The sequence below is a fragment of the Haliotis rufescens genome, unplaced genomic scaffold (assembly GCF_023055435.1).
Source record: "Haliotis rufescens isolate VD_foot unplaced genomic scaffold, xgHalRufe1.0.p SCAF_35, whole genome shotgun sequence".
In the NCBI taxonomy this organism is placed as follows: domain Eukaryota; kingdom Metazoa; phylum Mollusca; class Gastropoda; order Lepetellida; family Haliotidae; genus Haliotis; species Haliotis rufescens.
Window position 1 is genome coordinate 2,357,147 of NW_025964057.1, and position 21,608 is coordinate 2,378,754.

Here is a 21,608-nt window from a genome sequence, read left to right on the forward strand (position 1 = left end):
AAATCCTGTGACTGAATAAAGTCGATATATTTAATTGAATATCATAGATACAAATATGAAATTTTGGACCTCGCGATCGATAGTCACATATTGTCGTTGTACAAAGGCATTGAAAATTGTTCATTGTCATGTCACATACGGCCACAAGGTTGCACTAAAATCAGTATCTCGTGTGACCGCCCGGGGCAGCAATCATGGTTCTGCATCTCCTCTGCACTGACTGGTTAAGCGTACGAATTCTGTCCTGCGGAATTCGGCGCCATTTTGCTTGTGACGCTTTGGCCAGTTGTGGAGTGTTTGCGGCACACGTCGATCGAGTTGATCCCAGAGTTGTTCCATTGGGTTGAGATCTGGAGATCTCGACGGCCAGGGAAAGTGTTGATGTTGGCATAATGAGGTAGTCTAGCGTGATACAAGCTCTGTGCAGTGGAGCGTTGTCCTGTTGAAACAGCTCCCTCTGGCGGTCAATGATTGGAAGAAGGTGAGGTTGAAGAATTTCTATATATTTCTATTTCTAGGAAGTTTGAGGCAATAGAATAATGTAAGGAGGGATGTTTTGTAGTTAGGTGGGAAAGGATGATAATCTATTAATTAAATTTGTATGTCCTAAAGTAGCGACTATGGTTTCTTGTAAAAACATCGGACAATCTCATTTTAGCCGAATGCTACAAATTGGTCTTGGAGAATTTTGTTTTAATGAATAATAATGTGATTATTTCTGTAACTGATACAGCAATACTGCTGATGTGGCTTTAAGCAATATTTACTCTCTCACTGACAGTGATACATATTGTTTCCAGCTTCCTCACACTTTAATGTTTTCACTATCCATAAACATTCATGTACACAATTTCTTTTGTTGAATTATGTTTAGCATGTTGAGGGTTTTAAGTTAACGTACATAGAAAATAGCACCAAAGGGAGAGGAGTCTACTCTACTCTACAATGTTCTTTGTGTATGTAAATTACATAGCATTTTCAAGTTCAAGTCATACATTTTCTAAATGCTACTTGGAGAATGAAGAGCATGAAAGAAGCATGACCACTGTGCAGGACTACTAATGTGCGCATGCGCCTTGACCTTATGATATCACGCATGAGCACGGACAGCGTCTAAAAAACGAGAACACGAGAACGCGAGATCGTGAGAAAATAAAATGTCGCATTCTCGCGTTCTCGCGATTTTGTGTTTTTGTGGCCTAATTTGACAAGTCAAGATTGCGAGATTGCGAGATTATTCGTCATGTCCAAATGTTGCATTCTCGCGTTGTCGATTTATGACAAAAAGTGCCATGTATCAAAAACATGCATTCTCGTGTTCTTGGCATATTTAGCTCGTTTCCAAAGGTCGAGATCGCGAGAATGTCCCTTACAGTATTCCATAACTACCTGTAGGAACATATTGTTTATACTCGACCATGTTTTTGACGGACAATATAATTTACAAGCTCGGTAATACCGAGGACGGGCATCATTGTGTGTTTCCGTGCTTTGTTCAGGTGAACAATTGACTTGTCCTTGCATGTGTTTGTGATGGATGCCACCTGTCTTGCAGAATACGCTCACCTTTTCGCGAACACCCGTTGGATGGCCTGAACCACTTCGGTTTTTTATCCCACATCAGTCTGATACATCGTGAAATACTGTTCAAAGTGGTGTTTTATGCAATCACCATAGTGTGTTACTGCACCTGTCCAAATTTAGTGTAGTGATGTTATGTTATATGTAAACTAAAGCATATTCAATTATCCTATTGATTAGAATATACTTGCGTCAGTGTATTTTATCAACGCCCAAAACCGTATTTGTTAAACACATATAATAACAGATCATATACACGCATGGTGCCTTGACTTACTGTTAGCTTTAATAGGCCATTCCGGAATAAAATAGTTCCCCCAAAAGCGAGGAACATCCCTTTTAGTTTGTTTACAAGAAATATATTCCAAAAATATCCTCATTAGATGAGAAGGTATGTTAAGAACTACCTCAGTAAGTCAATCACAATGACAGAGCGTCGTAATACGTTACATTTACATCAAGTACAAGACGTCAAAATGGCCGACACGATAAACATGACGGGAGATATTTCCGAAGTTGTTAATTAACCTGTGGCGATTTCAAGCCTTTGTGATCACTGATCAATTGGCCGATCATTTAAAGGTGATTGTAAAGATGTGTCAAATAGATACTTAGGTAATTTCGTAAATTGCTGTGGATTGTCACTACGATAGTTTGGATTTTGGGGTTTTATTTCTCTAGGATGGGTTGTAGCGAGGTTATCCTTGAACGGGCATGCAACCAACCTCTATGACTTATCTCAGAGTATGCTAAGACGCTACGTTCAAAATTAAAGGGTCTAAATGATGAGAAACAACGCTTCTGTATGAATTCGTACTAGGGAATTCCCAGGGTTTTCCCCAGGAATGTGGAAGTAGTCAGTGTTTACGTAATTTCAAGAATACAGTCACGTGAAAAACGTCATGTGACCCACCTCTCGTCCTATGGAAAAGCCGTATATCGTGTAAACTTCACATTACAAAATTAGTTACTGTTATAACCAAATGAAACACAACTTATTATCGATAGAGGTAACTGTGCATAGCGGAGGGATATGTTATCTCAATAAACTTGGTACATGGTTTGGTTTGACTTCTTGGCGCGTGTCTGAATTCCATTAACATGTTACATATCCTAAAACTGACTAATCAGCAAATCTCGCTGCACTGCGCGCGAGAGATACTAGAGCAAGGCATGCCAGAAATACGAAACCTAAAGCTTCCGAAAGGGAGCCTTGGACATCACGTGCGTCGGGGGACCAGCGCCATCTGATTAACGTTACTAAGTTTATTGTGGTAACGGCTATGTACAGTTACCCCTATCGGATAATGGGTTGTGTTGCATTTGGTTATAACAATAACTATTTTTTTAATGTGAAGTTTACAAGATATACGACTTGGACGACGTGACTGTATTCTTGAAAAGGCGTAAACACTGACTACTTCCACATTCCTGGGGAAAACCCTTGGAATTCCCTGGTACGAATTCATACAGAAGCGTGCTTACTAGCCCATTTAAGGATACCCTCGCTACAACCCATCCAAGAGAGAAAAACACGAAAAAAAATCCAAACTGTCGCAGTGACAATTTACAGAAATCTATGAATTTACCTTAGTATCTATTTGACACATCTTACAATCACCTTTCAATGATCGGCCAATTGATCAGTGATGCCAAAGGCTTGAAATAGCCACAGGTTAATTAACAACTTCGAAAATATCTCCCGTCACGTTTATCGTGTCGGCCATTTTGACGTATTGTACTTGATGTAAATGTATTACGACGCTCTGTCATTGTAATTGACTTACTGAGGTAATTCTGTAAAAGATCTTCTCATCTAATGAGGATATTGTTTGGAATATATTTCTTGTAAACATACTAAAACATATGTTCCTCGCTTTGGGGGAACTATTTTATTCCGGGGTGGCCCATTAAATCTAGTAGTCAAGGCACCATGCCTGATCTGTTATTTTATGTGTTTAAATTACGATTTGGGGCGTTAATAAAATACACTGACGCAAGTATATTCTATTCAAATCAATTGGCTCATTGAATATGCTTTCTTTTACATATTACATAACATCACTGCACAAAATATGAACAGTTGCAGTAACACACTACGGTAATCGCATTAAACATCATTTTCAACTGTACAGTATATCAGTATTTCTGTTATATCATGGTGTATGAGACTGATGTGGGATAAAAATCCGAAGTGGTTCAGGTCATCCAATGGGTGTTCGGGAAAAGGTGAGCGTATCCTGCCACATAAGTGGCACCCGTCACAAACACATGCAAGGACAAGTCAATTGTTCACCTGAACAAAGCACGGAAACACACAATGATGCCCGTCCTCAGTTTTACCGAGCATGTAAATTATTTTGTCCCTCAAAAACATGGACGAGTATAAACAATATGTTCATTCACGTAATACATGTCATACATTTGACAAAATGTATTGACTCGGAGCAGTATTGTTAATCACAGCGTATGCAGTTGAACTCATCACCCATCCCATTATTGATAACCCTTCTTGAAGATCTATGAAATCAGAAGCTGCAACATCTTTTAACTGGCATGTCAGACTTCTATTTCATTACTCAGTTTTATTTGCACGGATTACTATGGAAGGGACATTGTTTCGTTGTCGCATTGTCGCATTGACGCCTTTACAAAAACAAGCAAAACGTGTCAAAATTAACAAAAGCGCGACAATTGGCCATTTGTCGCATTGTCGCGTGTTCGCATTGTCGCTCTTTGATAATCCTTTTCTCAATTTTACAAAAGGGCGACGATGCCGTAACGCGACATTTTCAAGGTCAAAATATGTCTCGTTGTCGCATTGTCACCCCATCACAAATGTGTATAAAAGGCGTAAAGTTCAGTTATTGTTACAGTTAGGAAGTTCAACCTGATAAATGTACGTCTTGAAATGAAAACACAAGTCCGTCCGCGAGTCCATAACGTTTTATTGTGAGCTCTTCTCTAAAAGTGCTTAGTGTTCAACTCCCAGTTCCAAACACGTAGTACCTACTCAATAATCCACATACCTCCAGTGCAGTGGTCTTCAGGAAGATCTTACTCTTGACCGTATTAGACAACTGACGAGGGCATTGCCTAAAAGTCGGGCCGGGCCGGGCCAAGACGGGCCAAAGTGTTATTGGCTAATTACTTCATTATCGGCGATCATACCTACATATTATTGATGCAACATACACACATGACATTAATGAACAATCACCAACCAAAAACGTGAAACATAATTAGGTATTTCGGAGTAAATCGCTTGAAATCCAGAAAGTGGAGCTGTGGGTAAGCGTCGCTGATCTAGGTAACATGCAAAAGAGCAATCGTTAAACGAAATAAGATTTGAAACGTATCAAATACTTCTAGCTCTCGCGATACAAATTTCCATCTGTCGGCATAGTGTTTATATTTATAGGATAGTACTATATCTATGTAAATACCACTTAATAATGTCACTGTTCATCGTGTATAAAGCAGACACGTTGGTTAAAGTAGACCTCTTCTCCCCATACTCTCAACAGTCTCACAAGTGTTCGGTCCGACTTGGCCCGGGCTGTCAAAATCAACTTAAACCTCACAGATGTAACATGAAATGGATTCACACCTATAGATTAGTATTATATCTACCTAAATATCTCTTTATAGTGTCTCAGATCGCGGTTTTTAAAGAAAACAAGGTGCTCAAAGTGAAGCCCTTTTCCCTCTACATTCTCAACATAGTCTCTGTCAGAAGTGGTGCTCGGTCCGACTTATCCCGGGCTGTCAAAATCAATTATACACACAGATGTATCATCAAATGTGTTAATATCTGTAGCTTAGTATTGTATCTACCTATAAAACACTTTATAATGTCAGAGTACATCGTATTTAAAGAAAACAAGGTGCTCAAAGTGAAGCCCTTTCCCCTCTAGATTCTCAACATAGTCTCTATCAAAAGTCTTTGGCTTGTGGTAGGTCCGACTTGGCCCGGGCTGTCAAAATCAACTTTAAACACACAGCTGTATCATCAATGTAGAGGGAAAAGGGCTTCACTTTGAGCACCAAGTTTTCTTTACATACCGCGATCTGAGACACTATAAAGTGGTATACAGGTAGATATTATATCATTTTGTCTTGGAACATCTATAAGATGTACAGCTACATGTATTTACCAAAAGAAAGAATCTACGTTTTTACTTTATTAAATAAACATTCACTCATTGAACATCTCCAACAGTTTTGTCCATGTTGAGATCCACTGAAATGGTTAGTTCACTTGTTGCATTTATATAGAACAGAACGATATTTGTGATTAAATATGATTGTGGATACATTTACCTTGGCTATATTTTAAAATTCAACAATAGCTTGCGTGTGGTTTCTTTGGAAGCATAAAATCAACTATTGTTTGTAAAAACCATTTGTGTGTCTTAATATATATGTTTTTTAAAGGAAGAGGTGTTTGAATAAATAATTATTTGTGTGTTCACAAACCCCTATCATGTAATTATATTTTCCTGAATTACATGTTGTTTGTATGTAAAATAAATGTCCCTGTTCACCTATGTAGAAAGTCGATAAGCGAAATAAAACTGAGTAACAGACTGTATATTATAGATCCATAGAAACACGATTGCATAGACGATCAATTCAGAATACAACAGGTGTAAGGTGTGGCTAATTGACATGTATCTCGATGACTAATTGAAATGTATTTCGCAGGTAATAATCAATAAACATTGTGACAGAAAAACAAGTGACGGATTGAGTTGAATTTTAGTTTTGCGAAAAAGGTCCGTGGTTTATGTGGATGAAACTAAGTTTGACAATGTTGCAAATGATCACTTTATTTGACTTCATTACGGATTCCTCAACCTGTATCGAGGAGAATTGTTTACAGTTAAGTAAAATTCTAATTAAGATTTCTTAAAGCTGTCACGGTGGCAAATTCAAACTTCGATATCGTGGTACACAGTTCTATTGTAAAGTCAGATTGGGAGTTCGAATTGGCGCTATGTATTTTTATCTCGAATTTGAAATAAGCGGTTAAATTTATATGTTTTGTTTGTTTGTTTGTTTTTTTGTTTAACGCCACACTCAGCAATATGCCAGCTATATGACGGAGGTCATGCAAATAATCAAGTCTGGACCTGACAATCCAGTGATTGACATCACGAGCATCAATCCAAACAATTGGGATAAGATGATATGCATCCAATCAACCAAGTCAGCGAGCCTGACAACCAACCCGATCCCGTTAGTCGCATCTAACGACAACCATAGTCACCTTTTAATACAAGCATTGGTTGCTGAAGATCTGTTCTAACCCTGATCTTCACAGGTCCAAATCTATATGTATTTTTATGGTGAGGCGGTCGTGATCGGAGAATAGGTTCGAGAGTTCGGTACACACATTCGTGGTCAATATCTCTCATGTTGTGGATGATAGGGATTTTGTCATGTTTTGAAGAAATGTCATCACTGGCATGCATTTGATAGTACACAAAACGTAAGCTTTACCTCGAACATGCTAGTTCCGGTCACAAAATATATGCTTTATCTTTTACTGATTTTTGTATTAATAACATTACAACGTTTCTCAAGGTTACAGACTCCAAGGATTCATTAAAGTGCATTTTAAGCACCTAAAATTGACAACTAACACCCTGATCGCAAAACTCCTAACGATTTTTACGAAAAATAGATACGAAAACTTTTGCTGAACCCCGAGATTTGAATGACTGACAAATCCGTACTTTCTTGTGTTCTCATACATAAAACAGCAGTGTAAACATGATCTAACATGGCTTAATGTGGAATGTGTCTAGGATTGTAAACTGTCCATATTATTCCAAATTGTATGCATACACATGTGTCATGTCTTTATTTGGTTTTGTGTCTCTACCTGCAAACATATGTGGCAAGATACACCTTCCAGGATAGTGGACGATGTGGACACTGACGAAAATTTCTACAACATGTCCAAACATTCCCAAACAGACAGAATCATATGCTTTCTGAAAGTCAATCCAGCACATCGTTGTTGTCGTTGTCGTTTTTGTCGTCTACGTCATCATTATCCTTCAAGGATAGTTGACGGTATGGACACTGGAATATTTCGAATATATGGAAATGTGTGCATTTTAATTAATATAAACACTATTTTAAGCGTCAGGAAACGGGATTTTTCTTGTCATGAATGGCGAGTATAACAACTTGGGAAGCTAGCTTGACATTTCGTTAGTACGGTCCTCATACTGTCTTTGCCTTGTTTCTCCTGAATCTCATTAGTTTCAAAAGAAACAGATAAATCGGTCATACAATGCTTTCATTGGATTTATCAAAAAGGACCATATCAGGTTTGTTCGCTTGGATACGTCTGACTCTGTATGTGGGCGTATTCCAAAGAATTTTATATGTAATTATCATTTCCCACGACGCCCTCTGCATATTCTGGGTCGTACCATTGATGGTCTCGGAGTCAAAACCACACATTACGGTAACAAGAGGATCGAACCATGCCAAAGATACTGTGTTTGTGTCAAGCTGGACATCAACTTTGACACAAAATCACACATTGACGTTTTCGAGTAGCAAGTGACTGGTTCTAGGTCGATTTGATATGGCACTTCGCTTGATTGACACTCATTTCTGTACCGTCCAGCACCATCAACAAAATAAACATTAACATTGATATTCAGTACTGCATCAATGGGTCGTTTAGGAACATCCATTGAATGACTTGTTTTCAGTCTTGACATGCTTCACAAGAGGATCTTCAGATAAATAAATATGTGCAATAGTGCACGATTAAATTCAATCATGAAAGGCCTCCTTGTTAATCACAACACAGACGTTAAAATATGGTGATCATCCTCATCATAATCAACTATCATCATCATTATCATTATGATGTTTATGTTCCCGTCAGAGTACATCGTATTTAAAGAAAACAAGGTATAGATATAAACACATTTGATGATACAACCGTGAGTTTAAAGTTGATTTTGACAGCCAGGGCCAAGTCGGACCCAACACAAGCCAAACACTTTTGATAGAGACTATGTTGAGAATGTAGAGGGAAAAGGGCTTCACTTTGAGCACCTTGTTTTCTTTAAATACAGCGAACCGAGACACTTTAAAGTGGTATATAGGTTAATATTATACTCGTTTATAGATATAAACACATTTGATGATACAACCGTGAGTTTAAAGTTGATTTTGACAGCCCGGGCCAAGTCGGACCCAACACTTCTGACAGAGATTTTCTTAAGAAAATACAGGAAAAGTGTTTGACTTTAACGGACCAGTTTTCTTTAAATACGATGTACTGAAACATTAAAAAGGGGTATATAGGTAGATAAAATACTAATCTATAGATATAAAACACATTTGATGATACATCTATGTGTTTAAAGTTTATTTTGACAGCCCGGACCAAGTCGGACCCAACACAAGCCAAACACTTTTTACAGAGACTATGTTGAGAATGTAGAGGGAAAAGGGATTCACTTTGAGCACCTTGTTTTCTTTAAATACAGCGAACCGAGACACTTTAAAGTGGTATAAAGGTTAATATCATACTCGTTTATAGATGTGAATACATTTGAATATACATCTGTGAGGTTTCAGTTGATTTTGACAGCCCGGGCCAAGTCGGACCCAACACTTCTGACAGAGATTTTCTTAAGAAAATACAGGAAAAGTGTTTGACTTTAACGGACCAGTTTTCTTTACATACGATGTACTGAAACATTATAAAGTGGTATATAGGTAGATAAAATACTAATCTATAGATGTAAACACATTTGATGATACATCTATGTGTTTAAAGTAGATTTTGACAGCCCGGACCAAGTAGGACCTAACACAAGCCAAACACTTCTGATAGAGACTATGTCTAGGATGTACAGGGAAAAGGGCTTCACTTTGAGCACCTTTTTTTCTTTAAGTACAGCCATCTGAGACTCTATAAAGTGGTATTTAGGTGGATATAATACTAATCTATAGATGTGAATCCATTTGATGATATATCTGTAAGGTTTAAGTTGATTGTGACAGCCCGGGCCAAGTCGGACCGAACACTTTTAACAGGGATTTTCTTAATAAAATACAGTAAAAGTGCTTGACTTTAACGGTCCAGTTGTCTTTGAATGCGATATACTGTGACATTATAAAGTGGTGTATAGGTAGATATAACACTAGTCTATAGATGTAGATACATTTGATGATACATATGTTTGTTTAAAGTAGATTCTTACTGTCTGGGCCAAGTCGGACCCAACACAAGCCAAACACTTCTGATAGAGACTATGTTGAGAATGTAGAGGGAAAAGGGCTTCACTTTGAGCCCCTTGTTTTCTTTAAGGACAGCGATCTGAGACACTATAAAGTGGTATTTAGGTAGATATAATAGTAATCTGTATATGTGAATCCATTTGATGATACATCTGTGAGGTTTCAGTTGATTTTGACAGCCTGGGCCAAGTCGGACCGAACATTTCTAACAGGGATTTTCTTAAGAAAATACAGTAAAAATGCTTCACTTTGAGCCCCTTGTTTTCTTTAAATACGATGTACCGTGACATTATAAAGTGGTATATAGATAGATTTAATACTAATCTATAGATGTAAACACATTTGAAGATACATCTGTGCGTTAAAAGTAGATATTGACCGCCCGGACCAAGTCGGACCTAACACAAGCCAAACACTTCTGATAGAGACTATGTTGAGAATGTAGAGGGAAAAGGGCTTCACTTTGAGCACCTTGTTTTCTTTAAATACAGCGAACTGAGACACTATAAAGTTGTATATAGGTAGATTTAATGCTAGTCTATAGATTTAAAGACATTTGATGATACATTTGTGTGTTTAAAGTGCATTTTGACAGCCCGGGCCAAGTCGGACCCAACACAAGCCAAACACTTCTGATAGAGACTATGTCTAGGATGTAGAGGGAAAAGGGCTTCACTTTGAGCACCTTGTTTTCTTTAAAGACGATGTACTGATACATTATAAAGTGGTATATAGGTAGATATAAAACTGGTCTATAGATGTAAACACATTTGATTATACTTCTATGTGTTTAAAGTTGATTTTGACAGCCCGGGCCAAGTCGGACCCAACACAAGCCAAACACTTTTTATAGAGACTATGTTGAGAATGTAGAGGGAAAAGGGCTTCACTTTGAGCACCTTGTTTTCTTTCAATACAGCGAACCGAGGCAATATAAAGTTGTATATAGGTAGATATAGTGCTAGTCTATAGATTTAAAGACATTTGATGATACATTTGTATGTTTAAAGTGCATTTTGACAGCCCGGGCCAAGTCGGACCTAACACAAGCCAAACACTTCAGATAGAGACTATGTCTAGCATGTAGAGGGAAAAGGGCTTCACTTTGAGCACCTTGTTTTCTTTAAAGACGATGTACTGATATATTATTAAGTGGTTTATAGGTAGATATAAAACTGGTCTATAGATGTAAGCACATTTGATTATACTTCTATGTGTTTAAAGTTGATTTTGACAGCCCGGGCCAAGTCGGACCCAACACAAGCCAAACACTTTTTATAGAGACTATGTTGAGAATGTAGAGGGAAAAGGGCTTCACTTTGAGCACCTTGTTTTCTTTCAATACAGCAAACCGAGACAACATAAAGTTGTATATAGGTAGATATAGTGCTAGTCTATAGATTTAAAGACATTTGATGATACATTTGTGTGTTTAAAGTGCATTTTGACAGCCCGGGCCAAGTCGGACCCAACACAAGCCAAACACTTCTGATAGAGACTATGTTGAGAATGTAGAGTGAAAAAGGCTTCACTTTGAGCTCTGTGTTTTCTGAAATACTACTACTACTGAAATATGAGACAATAAAGTGGTATATAATAAGATATAATACTAATCTTTAGATATAAAGAATCTTAGGAACTTGAGAAGTGCTTGGACAGTTATTTACACGTGTCGTGTCAGTCCTTTGACATTTGCGAATATCCACTTCCAGAAAACATCCTGTGTTGGTTTAACACGAATTAGTAAAGGTTGATTAGGGATGCCCAACACGTTAATTAATGAAAGAAGAGTAGTCAAAACACTGTCGTTTCCTGCCCTGGACATCACACCCCTACACGCCAAGGTCGGTGAGAAGCATTCTAATCAAAGAATACACACAGTCAATACACAGTCATCTCGGCTTGGACACTCGCCCCGTGCAGACGTGTCCTTCCAAGCTCGCTACCCACGCTCAACTATGAGAGACATCGCTCTGTCGCTACCGAGGGAGCTAGTTGCCATCCTGGAGCCCTTGCTGGCTTTCATGGTTGGGGACTACTCCCTCGGGACTTCCTACAAGTCCAACTCCTCCACCCTCTCCATCTCCTTTGACTTAGGTCAAAGGAAAAGGCCTCTGGTCAAAGCTCCGGCCAAGACCAAGCCTAAGGAGAAAACCACCCCGGTGTCACGAAATATATTCGCCCCCAGAATAAAGTCTCCCCCCGGCGAATTTATACCGGTACAGTTCCGCCCCTCTCGAAATAAACTCTCCCCCACCCTACGAAATAAAGTCTCCCCCCAGAATATTTCCTCCCCCGGTCGTTTTATAAATACTTGCCATGCAGTTCAATAGTTGATGTTATTTTGGGTTAGGTAATGTTGTAATCTATTTTTAGCCATTGATTCCATTACTTTGCATAAGTTTGAAGTTGAGATTTTGGTCGATATGAGTTAGCTTGATTAGCTGGTTTATTAGGTTTAGGGATTGATATGACTAGGGCCTGTTTCCAGGGAGTAGGATATAGTTTTAGGTTGTTTTTTTTAATTATTTGTTCAGAAGTTAGGTCTAATCCTGGGGCTGTCCCCTTTTTCCTGTTTTGGATTACGTAGAGGAGCTCCTCCATTTTGTAGGGTTGGTTTATTTCTAGATTGTTATTGTTTGGTTCTTTTGTGGGTTTGTTTTTTGTTTTAAGTTTATCTTGGAATTTTTGGCTGAAGTTGGTGCTACTGCTAACGGCCGAAAAGTGGTTGGCGAGATTATTTGCTTTTTGGGCGGGGTTGGTTGAGTTGTTAATGTTAGTTTTTTATGTCGTTTTAAGCCTCTAATGGCGTGGATTTTGCGCCAGACCGTTCTGGCATCTGTACGGTTATTTATACATTCGCAGAATTTTTTCCAGTCTCTTCTTTTGGCTATTTGGACTAGTTTTTGAACCTGGTGGTTTAAATCGTGAGCTAAGTTTAGATGTGTGTAGTCGCGTTTTGCTTTATTGAAGGCTGATTTACGTTTTCGTCTAGTCTGTTCTATTTCCTCATTCCACCATGGTACCGTGGGTTTGCCTGATGTTTTGAAGGGGATGGAGGTTTTGGCTGCCTTTATTATATATTAGTCTGTTAGGTTTTTACAATAGGTTTCTAGGTCATTATTTTCTATTTCGTTTAAGTTAGCTTCGTTGCAGATATCTTGGGATTGGTCCCAGTTAGCTTATTGTAATAGAATTTTTGTTCTTGGTTTTCTGTTTGGATTGGTATGTTTGTATTTACTATGGTTATGTTTATCGGGAAGTGGTCACCACCTAGCGGGACGTCGTGCACTTCCCATTGAGTACTTTGAGATAGATCTGCGGTGCATATGGTTAGGTCGATAGCCGACATTTTTTGGTTTATCTTATCGTAACTCGTGGGTTTTTGTTATTTAGGAGTACTAGGTCGTTTGTTTCTATCCATTCGGAGATTAATTTGCCATGATTATCTATTTTATCATCTATGCTCCATGTAGGATGGTGAGCGTTAAGTTTCCTAGGAATATAGTAGATTTATCGCTAATTTGAAGTAGTTTGTTTAGATCCTCAGGTTGGACTTTTTGTTCCGCCCAGTGGTATATATTTATGATGTTTATTTTTCGGTTATTTAATGTGATTTTAATGCAGTTGGCTTCTAGGTTTGGCGTGTCTATTTTTATTTCTTCGTAATTTATATCTTCCCTGATAAATATGATTAGTCCTCCTGCGGCTCTTCTTGTTTTTGGTTTAGCTCTGTCAGTTCTAACTTAGTTGTAGTTAGGTAGTGTGGATTTGGATTTTTTTGAGAATTTGGTTTCCTGGATACAAGCAATGTGAGGGCCTTTATTTAGTTTAAATTTAGTTTTTAGTTCATGGCCGCGGGAGGTGAGTCAGTTGGCGTTCCACTGAAAAATATTTAGTCCTTCCATTATTGGGTTCGGGTGATAGGTGATTTAATTTTTAGTTTTTATTTTATTCGGTGACTTCTTTTAGGTGGAGGTTAAAGAGGAAGAAGGAAAGATCGGTTAATTTTATATTGAAAGCTACTTTGTGGAAGGATTTCATGCTAGCTTTTGGTGAGTTTTGACTATGCATGTATACTAGGAGTATTTAGGAGGTTATTTGGGTTTTGGGTGTTGGCTGGTTGGGGAGTTTTGCGGTTTAGTTATTTCTTCCTTTTTGGGGCTGAGAGGGAATTTTGGTTTGTTTTAGTTGGAGTAGTGTCTATTGTTTCCTCAGTTGTGGAGAAACTTTCATCATCGGTTAGATTAGGTTTAGCTGTTTGAGTTTCCATAGGACGAAAACACATTAAATGGCCTGGCCCGTGTGCGAAATACGCATCAGTCGGAATGCGCACGTTGAATCTCAAAGGTAAGTAAGTAAGTAAGTAAATAGTTGAGGGTATTGCCTAAAAGTCGGGCCAGCCGGGCCAAGACGGACCAAAGTGTTATTGGCTAATTTCTTCATTATCGGTGATCATACCTACATATCATTGATGCAACATAGACACATGAGATTTATGAACAAGCACCAACGAAAAATGAGATGTAAGCGTCGCTGATCTAGGTAACATGTAAAAGATCAATCGTTAAACAAAAATAAGATTTGAAACGTATCAAATACTTCCAGCTATCCTGATACAAATTTCCATCTGTCGGCGTGGCGTTTATATTTATAGGAACGTACTATTGCCAAGTAAATACCACTTTATAATGTCACTGTTGATCGTATTTAAAGCAGACACGTTTGTTATAGTAGACCTCTTCTCCCCATACTCTCAACTGTCTCACAAGTGTTCGGTCCGACTTGGCCCGGGCTGTCAAGATCAACTTAAACCTCACAGATGTAACATGAAATGGACTCACACCTATAGACTAGTATTATATCTACCTTAATACCACTTTATAGTGTCTCAGATCGCGGTATTTAAAAAAATAAGGTGCTCAAAGTGAAGCGCTTTTCCCTCTACATTATCAACAGTCTCTATCAGAAGTGTTTGTGTTCTGTCCGACTTAGCCCGGGCTGTCAAAATCAACTTTAAACACACAGATGTATCATCAAATGTGTTTACATCTATAGACAAGCAAATCACTTCTGATAGAGACGATGTTTAGTTTATATGCTAGTCGTTAGGTACAAAGATTGTTTAGTAACTTTAGAAGTTATTAACACGTGTCGTATCAGCCCTATGACATTCGCGATTGTCCACTTCCAGAAAACATCCTGTGTTGGTTTAACATGAATTAGTAAAGGTTCATTAGGGATGCCCAACACGTTAATTAATGAAAGACGAGTAGTCAAAACACTGTCATTTCCTGCCCAGGATATCACACCCCTACACACTAACGTCGGTGAGAAACATTCTCCAACTCCAAACAGGACACACCAACCTAAATAACCACCTAAAAAAAATTAAAAAAAACACTACAGGTAACTGACCACACTGCAAACAACCAGAAACCCCAGAACACGCACTCATCCACTGCACACACTACCTAACACATCGAACCGCATTACAAACCACCCAAGGCTCTAACTCTAGAAGCAATACTAAACCCACAAAATAAACTAGAAAACTTCAAGGCCTTAGGCGTATTCTTAATAAAAACGGAACTAATAAAACGCATCTAAAAACACAATAACCTACCAAATCAAAATCACATAAACAAACAAACATCCACCATACCCAGCTCCCTTAGTTCTCCTCCCCAATCCCATCGGCATCTATTCCAAATCTCAAAATTCCCAAATTCTATATAAGCAACCCCTAAAACGCCCCTCTTGGGTTGCCCAGACCACCTTCGCCCCTTTCGGAAACACATTAAATGGCCTGGCCGGGCCCGTGTGCGAAATACGCATCAGTCGGAAAGCGCAGGTTAAATCTCCAAAGTAAGTAAGTAAGTAAGTAAGTAACGTCGGTGAGAAACATTCTCACCAAAGAAAACAGTCAAGACTATAGATTCCCGTCGTCTAACTACACATCCTGTGATGAATTAAAGGTTGAAGAATTTTAAACTGAACTGTCCTAAGTTTATATCTAAAATTTTGGAATTGGATACAGTGATAAAGTCTTATATACTCATAAATATTGGTTTTATGTTTTAACGGAGATATGATATTTTCTTATGAAATATCGCGTATTAGTGTAATATGCATGCTTAACCATTCATTGTACCGTTCTAAACCATGTAATATCAGTCAATCGGGTGGGAAAACAGGCCTATCCTCGCTCTATAAAGGACTATGTCAATCATTTTGCAAGTTGAAATGACCCCTGATACTTTATGAATACTTTATGACAGTTTATGGAGTCAAAATCAATGCTGATTTTTCATAAACTTAATGCTTCGTACTATAGGCATGGTGCCTCTTCAGTGCTGAATAAAGATTGAAAATACATCAGTCAGTCAAAGATGAAGGAGTTCTTGAGAATTAGTTCATGTTTTGTTCTTAGACTTACATTTCAACCATCGATTGTGTTCACATGTAGACTCAAACTGGTATATTAAAAAACTGTATACAGACAACAAAAACTGTATTAGAAACAACAAACTCTGTATTTATGGATAGCACTTTCATAAGCATGATAGCATATTTTGGAAAACAAATTCAAGGTCAATTGCTTCAATACATCATGTTCATTGGACATAATTTCTAGTTTAAATATGTCAGTGTTAGGTTTGTATTTACAGTACAACTTTCGGTTACACAACTATAGCGTGATGATCTTTGACTTCGGCGGGCGTCCACGCGTCACAGTCTTTGGAAAAGGACTGACGTCGTGTGCGATCAGGCACTGCACTAGGTGGGGTCTCATCTTTGCAATGTCGTATCTGCAGGAGTGCAAACTGTTACCTAGGGAAAGTTCAACTGCATTAGCAATGGCAAAGATGCCACAGTCTGAACCATTTGTCTGCAACTGGAAGGAAGCAGTTCAACTGTAAGGTTACCACTACTGTCACGTTTATTTTGGAAGATCTGCTTCAACTGTTTATTGATGTGGTCGCTAACAGCTCTCTTCGTGCTGTCAGCATACATCACGCCACGGTCGTTGCTTGATACCGTCACCCAGTGGTCACTGTCATGGAGGATCTGCACGGTGTCGCGATGGATGGGCTTAAATTCTGTCTGTGAGAGAAGAGACGACTGGTTCATTAGCCTGGTGCTGGATGTCACAAGTTTAGATGCAACGTCAATGACTCGGTCATTTACCCACTGCCCGGACTCAATGTCATCTCTGTCTGACAATCGTAAGTTTAAGTCCTTCACCCAGAACGTATCTGCAGAGTCCTCCTTAGCTGTAACGTCTGTAGCAGCGTCATCAGTTGTAACGGGGACTGTGTCGCCTTCGGCAGGGGCATCTGTGACGAGCGGATCATGCCATATCTTAAGGTGAGTGGCGTTGTAGCGTGACTTGAGGACTTTCTCGCCGCTTCTAAGTAGATACACCCCCTTGCCAAGGGACTCGTGAATGACGTACGGGCCGAAGTACCGGGGAGCGAGCTTGTCTCCCATCCTTGTGTCTCGTCTCCTGTTGATGATGGTGAATCTTTGCCCGACCTGTAACACAAAGAAACTTTCAGCACCACTGATTTCTAATAACCTAATATCATAAGTATATATCTGCATTCAAAAAGAATATATTTCTTAAGAAAGTAATTATTCTAAAATAACGCAGACCCATACTTGTTTTGTTAATTTAACAGTTTGTAACCATTAGTTTTACACACGCTAGGCTTTCTCCCAAATTGCTACTGCTACTAACAGATGATTGTTTTGAAATAGAGCTTAAAAATCCTACCTGGAAAACGGGCGAGCTGTGTTTAAGATCGTATCTCCTCTTCTGTTTTGACTGTGCCTTCTCGATGTTGTCTCTAGCTTTTGAGCATACTTTTTGTATAGCATTTAAAATGCCTGGGTTGTTTGCATTAAAATCAAAACAAAGGAATCTGTAATTAAAATGTGTAAGGTGAAAAAGCTTTTACATAAAAGAGCAAAATACATGGGGGAGAGTAAATATATAATTCTATATAACTTTTCTTGAATGGAGCACATTTGAAAAAAAAGATAATCCAAGAATATTCGATATTACCGTGTATAAAGAATTTATATCAGTCATATATTTCTAACTTAGATCACCCGTATGTAGCCCAGGTAAAGCATGCACATCGGGGAACATTGTAATGTTGGTACAGTTTATCGTGTCTTCTTGCTTTAGTATTACACATTGGCTTTTCATATTCCTCAAGGTTTGAATGTTTATTTGTTTAATAAAAAAATGTATTTTTTATTTATTTTTTCACTCCTTTATTTGTTCTGGGTTATATATTTATCTAAATATACATTTAGTTACTTGTGTGTGTGTGGTTGTTTCCTTTTATTTGTTGATTTTGATTTTGATTGATTTTGCGGGGTATTTTTCTTTCTTTTCTTTGGGGGGGGGGGGCACTTTTCCTTTCGTTTTCATAATATAATTTTTTTAAGGTGTATATAACGTATGAATCCCTTCTCAGATTACTTTATCTCATTTCTATATGACGTGCTATTTTACTTCTCTGTGTTTTTCTTCTTTTCTCTTCAGTATGAGGTTATACTGTATCATTTTTACTATTTTGATGGTTGTGGTCATCAGTTATGCAAATCAGTTTCGGTGTGTCTTTTTAACAAGGTGTTCTTCATTAAGATTCACGGCCAGCCCGATTGTAACAATTACATGTACACTTTGCTTTGACGATGCCGGTTGATGTTATTCAATACAGGCTGGGGTGGGTTTATTTTAAAATCTATTCTACATGCTTATCATTTCGGGAAGTTGATACACATTTCTCTATATTTTGGGTTACTTTGCTTATCTAATTTCCGATTATCATTCTTAGTTTTACTTTTTCTCTTTTGCTGCGGTGATATCCATCCGAATCCAGGACCTTTGCATAGTCCAGATTTAAAGATTATATATCTAAACGTACGCAGTCTTAAAGACAAAGTAGATTTTATCAGTGCTGAATTAGATAGTTATGATGTTGTATGTTTAACAGAAACCTGCTTGCACCATGATATTCTAGCCACTGATATTACACTGATACCATTTTCAAATCGTAGCCTGTATTAAGGAATATATTTTAGATCTTAAATCAGAGTATAACGGACAGCCTGAGCTGGAGGCGCGCGTGGATATGTTGACAGTTTTTACGTAGTTAGTGGTAAAACCGAATGTTTGCGAGGATTAATAAGATTTCTGAATTCTGTTACAACAGTAACCGTACATGTATTTGTTACATTAAGTCATTTCATTCAAATTTGCTTGGTATGATTATGTCTTATAATTATTTTAGGATGGAAGGTACAGTTACCAAATAAAATATGCTGAAATATCAATTCGTTATGACCATATTTCATAATCTATTTTTTAAAGTAACCCTCCTTACATTAAAGATAACTATTTAAAGAATATAGTACTGAAAGACATTGCAACAAACCGAATAATCAGGGGGGAGACTTTATACTGAGGGGGGCGCGAAACATATCCGCCCTGGGGAGATTTTATTTCAGAACAGATTTTTCCGGTATAAACTCTCCGGGGGGAGAATTTGTACGGGGGAGAGTTTATACCGGGACACCGGCCCCTATCCCTGCTGAACCACGCCCGGTACAGAAGGCCAGGCCGCCCAAAGTGAAGAAGGCTCCACCAGTCGCCGCCATGGAGATCAAGTATACACACAGATGTATCATCAAATGTGTTAATATCTGTAGCTTAGTATTGTATCTACCTATAAAACACTTTATAATGTCACAGTACATCGTATTTAAAGAAAACAAGGTGCTCAAAGTGAAGCCCTTTCCCCTCTAGATTCTCAACATAGTCTCTATCAAAAGTCTTTGGCTTGTGGTAGGTCCGACTTGGCCCGGGCTGTCAAAATCAACTTTAAACACACAGCTGTATCATCAATGTAGAGGGAAAAGGGCTTCATTTTGAGCACCAAGTTTTCTTTACATACCGCGATCTGAGACACTATAAAGTGGTTTACAGGTAGATATTATATCATTTTGTCTTGGAACATCTATAAGATGTACAGCTACATGTATTTACCAAAAGAAAGAATCTACGTTTTTACTTCATTAAATAAACATTCACTCATTGAACATCTCCAACAGTTTTGTCCATGTTGAGATCCACTGAAATGGGTAGTTCACTTGTTACATTTATATAGAACAGAACGATATTTGTGATTAAATATGATTGTGGATACATTTACCTTGGCTATATTTTAAAATTCAACAATAGCTTGCGTGTGGTTTCTTTGGAAGCATAAAATCAACTATTGTTTGTAAAAACCATTTGTGTGTCTTAATATATATGTTTTTTAAAGGAAGAGGTGTTTGAATAAATAATTATTTGTGTGTTCACAAACCCCTATCATGTAATTATATTTTCCTGAATTACATGTTGTTTGTATGTAAAATAAATGTCCCTGTTCACCTATGTAGAAAATCGATAAGCGAAATAAAACTGAGTAACAGACTGTGTATTATAGATCCATAGAAATACGATTGCATAGGCGATCAATTCAGAATACAACAGGTGTAAGGTGTGGCTAATTGACATGTATCTCGATGACTAATTGAAATGTATTTCGCAGGTAATAATCAATAAACATTGTGACAGAAAAACAAGTGACGGATTGAACTGAATTTTAGTTTTGCGAAAAAGGTCCGTGGTTTATGTGGATGAAACTAAGTTTGATAATGTTGCAAATGATCACTTTATTTGACTTCATTACGGATTCCTCAACCTGTATCGAGGAGAATTGTTTACAGTTAAGTAAAATTCTAATTAAGATTTCTTAAAGCTGTCACGGTGGCAAATTCAAACTTCGATATCATGGTACACAGTTCTATTGTAAGGTCAGATTGGGAGTTCGAATTGGCGCTATGTATTTATATCTCGAATTTGAAATTAGCGGTTAAATTTATATGTTTTGTTTGCTTGTTTGTTTTTTTGTTTAACGCCACACTCAGCAATATGCCAGCTATATGACGGAGGTCATGCAAATAATCAAGTCTGGACCTGACAATCCAGTGATTGACATCACGAGCATCAATCCAAACAATTGGGATAAGATGATATGCATCCAATCAACCAAGTCAGCGAGCCTGACAACCAACCCGATCCCGTTAGTCGCATCTAACGACAACCATAGTCACCTTTTAATACAAGCATTGGTTGCTGAAGATCTGTTCTAACCCTGATCTTCACAGGTCCAAATCTATATGTATTTTTATGGTGAGGCGGTCGTGATCGGAGAATAGGTTCGAGAGTTCGGTACACACATTCGTGGTCAATATCTCTCATGTTGTGGATGATAGGGATTTTGTCATGTTTTGAAGAAATGTCATCACTGGCATGCATTTGATAGTACACAAAACGTAAGCTTTACCTCGAACATGCTAGTTCCGGTCACAAAATATATGCTTTATCTTTTACTGATTTTTGTATTAATAACATTACAACGTTTCTCAAGGTTACAGACTCCAAGGATTCATTAAAGTGCATTTTAAGCACCTAAAATTGACAACTAACACCCTGATCGCAAAACTCCTAACGATTTTTACGAAAAATAGATACGAAAACTTTTGCTGAACCCCGAGATTTGAATGACTGACAAATCCGTACTTTCTTGTGTTCTCATACATAAAACAGCAGTGTAAACATGATCTAACATGGCTTAATGTGGAATGTGTCTAGGATTGTAAACTGTCCATATTAT

The 21,608-nt window shown here is 38.0% G+C and overlaps 1 long non-coding RNA gene across 1 annotated transcript in view; it reads right to left on the minus strand.

Annotated features, from left to right (window-relative positions):
* Positions 1–18,875: 18,875 nt before the first annotated feature.
* LOC125372074 overlaps positions 18,876–21,608 on the minus strand; it is a 28,782-nt gene continuing 26,049 nt past the window's right edge. The window contains exon 3 of the long non-coding RNA XR_007217964.1: positions 18,876–18,919. This is a non-coding gene — a long non-coding RNA (uncharacterized LOC125372074). The remainder of the gene's footprint in view (positions 18,920–21,608) is intronic.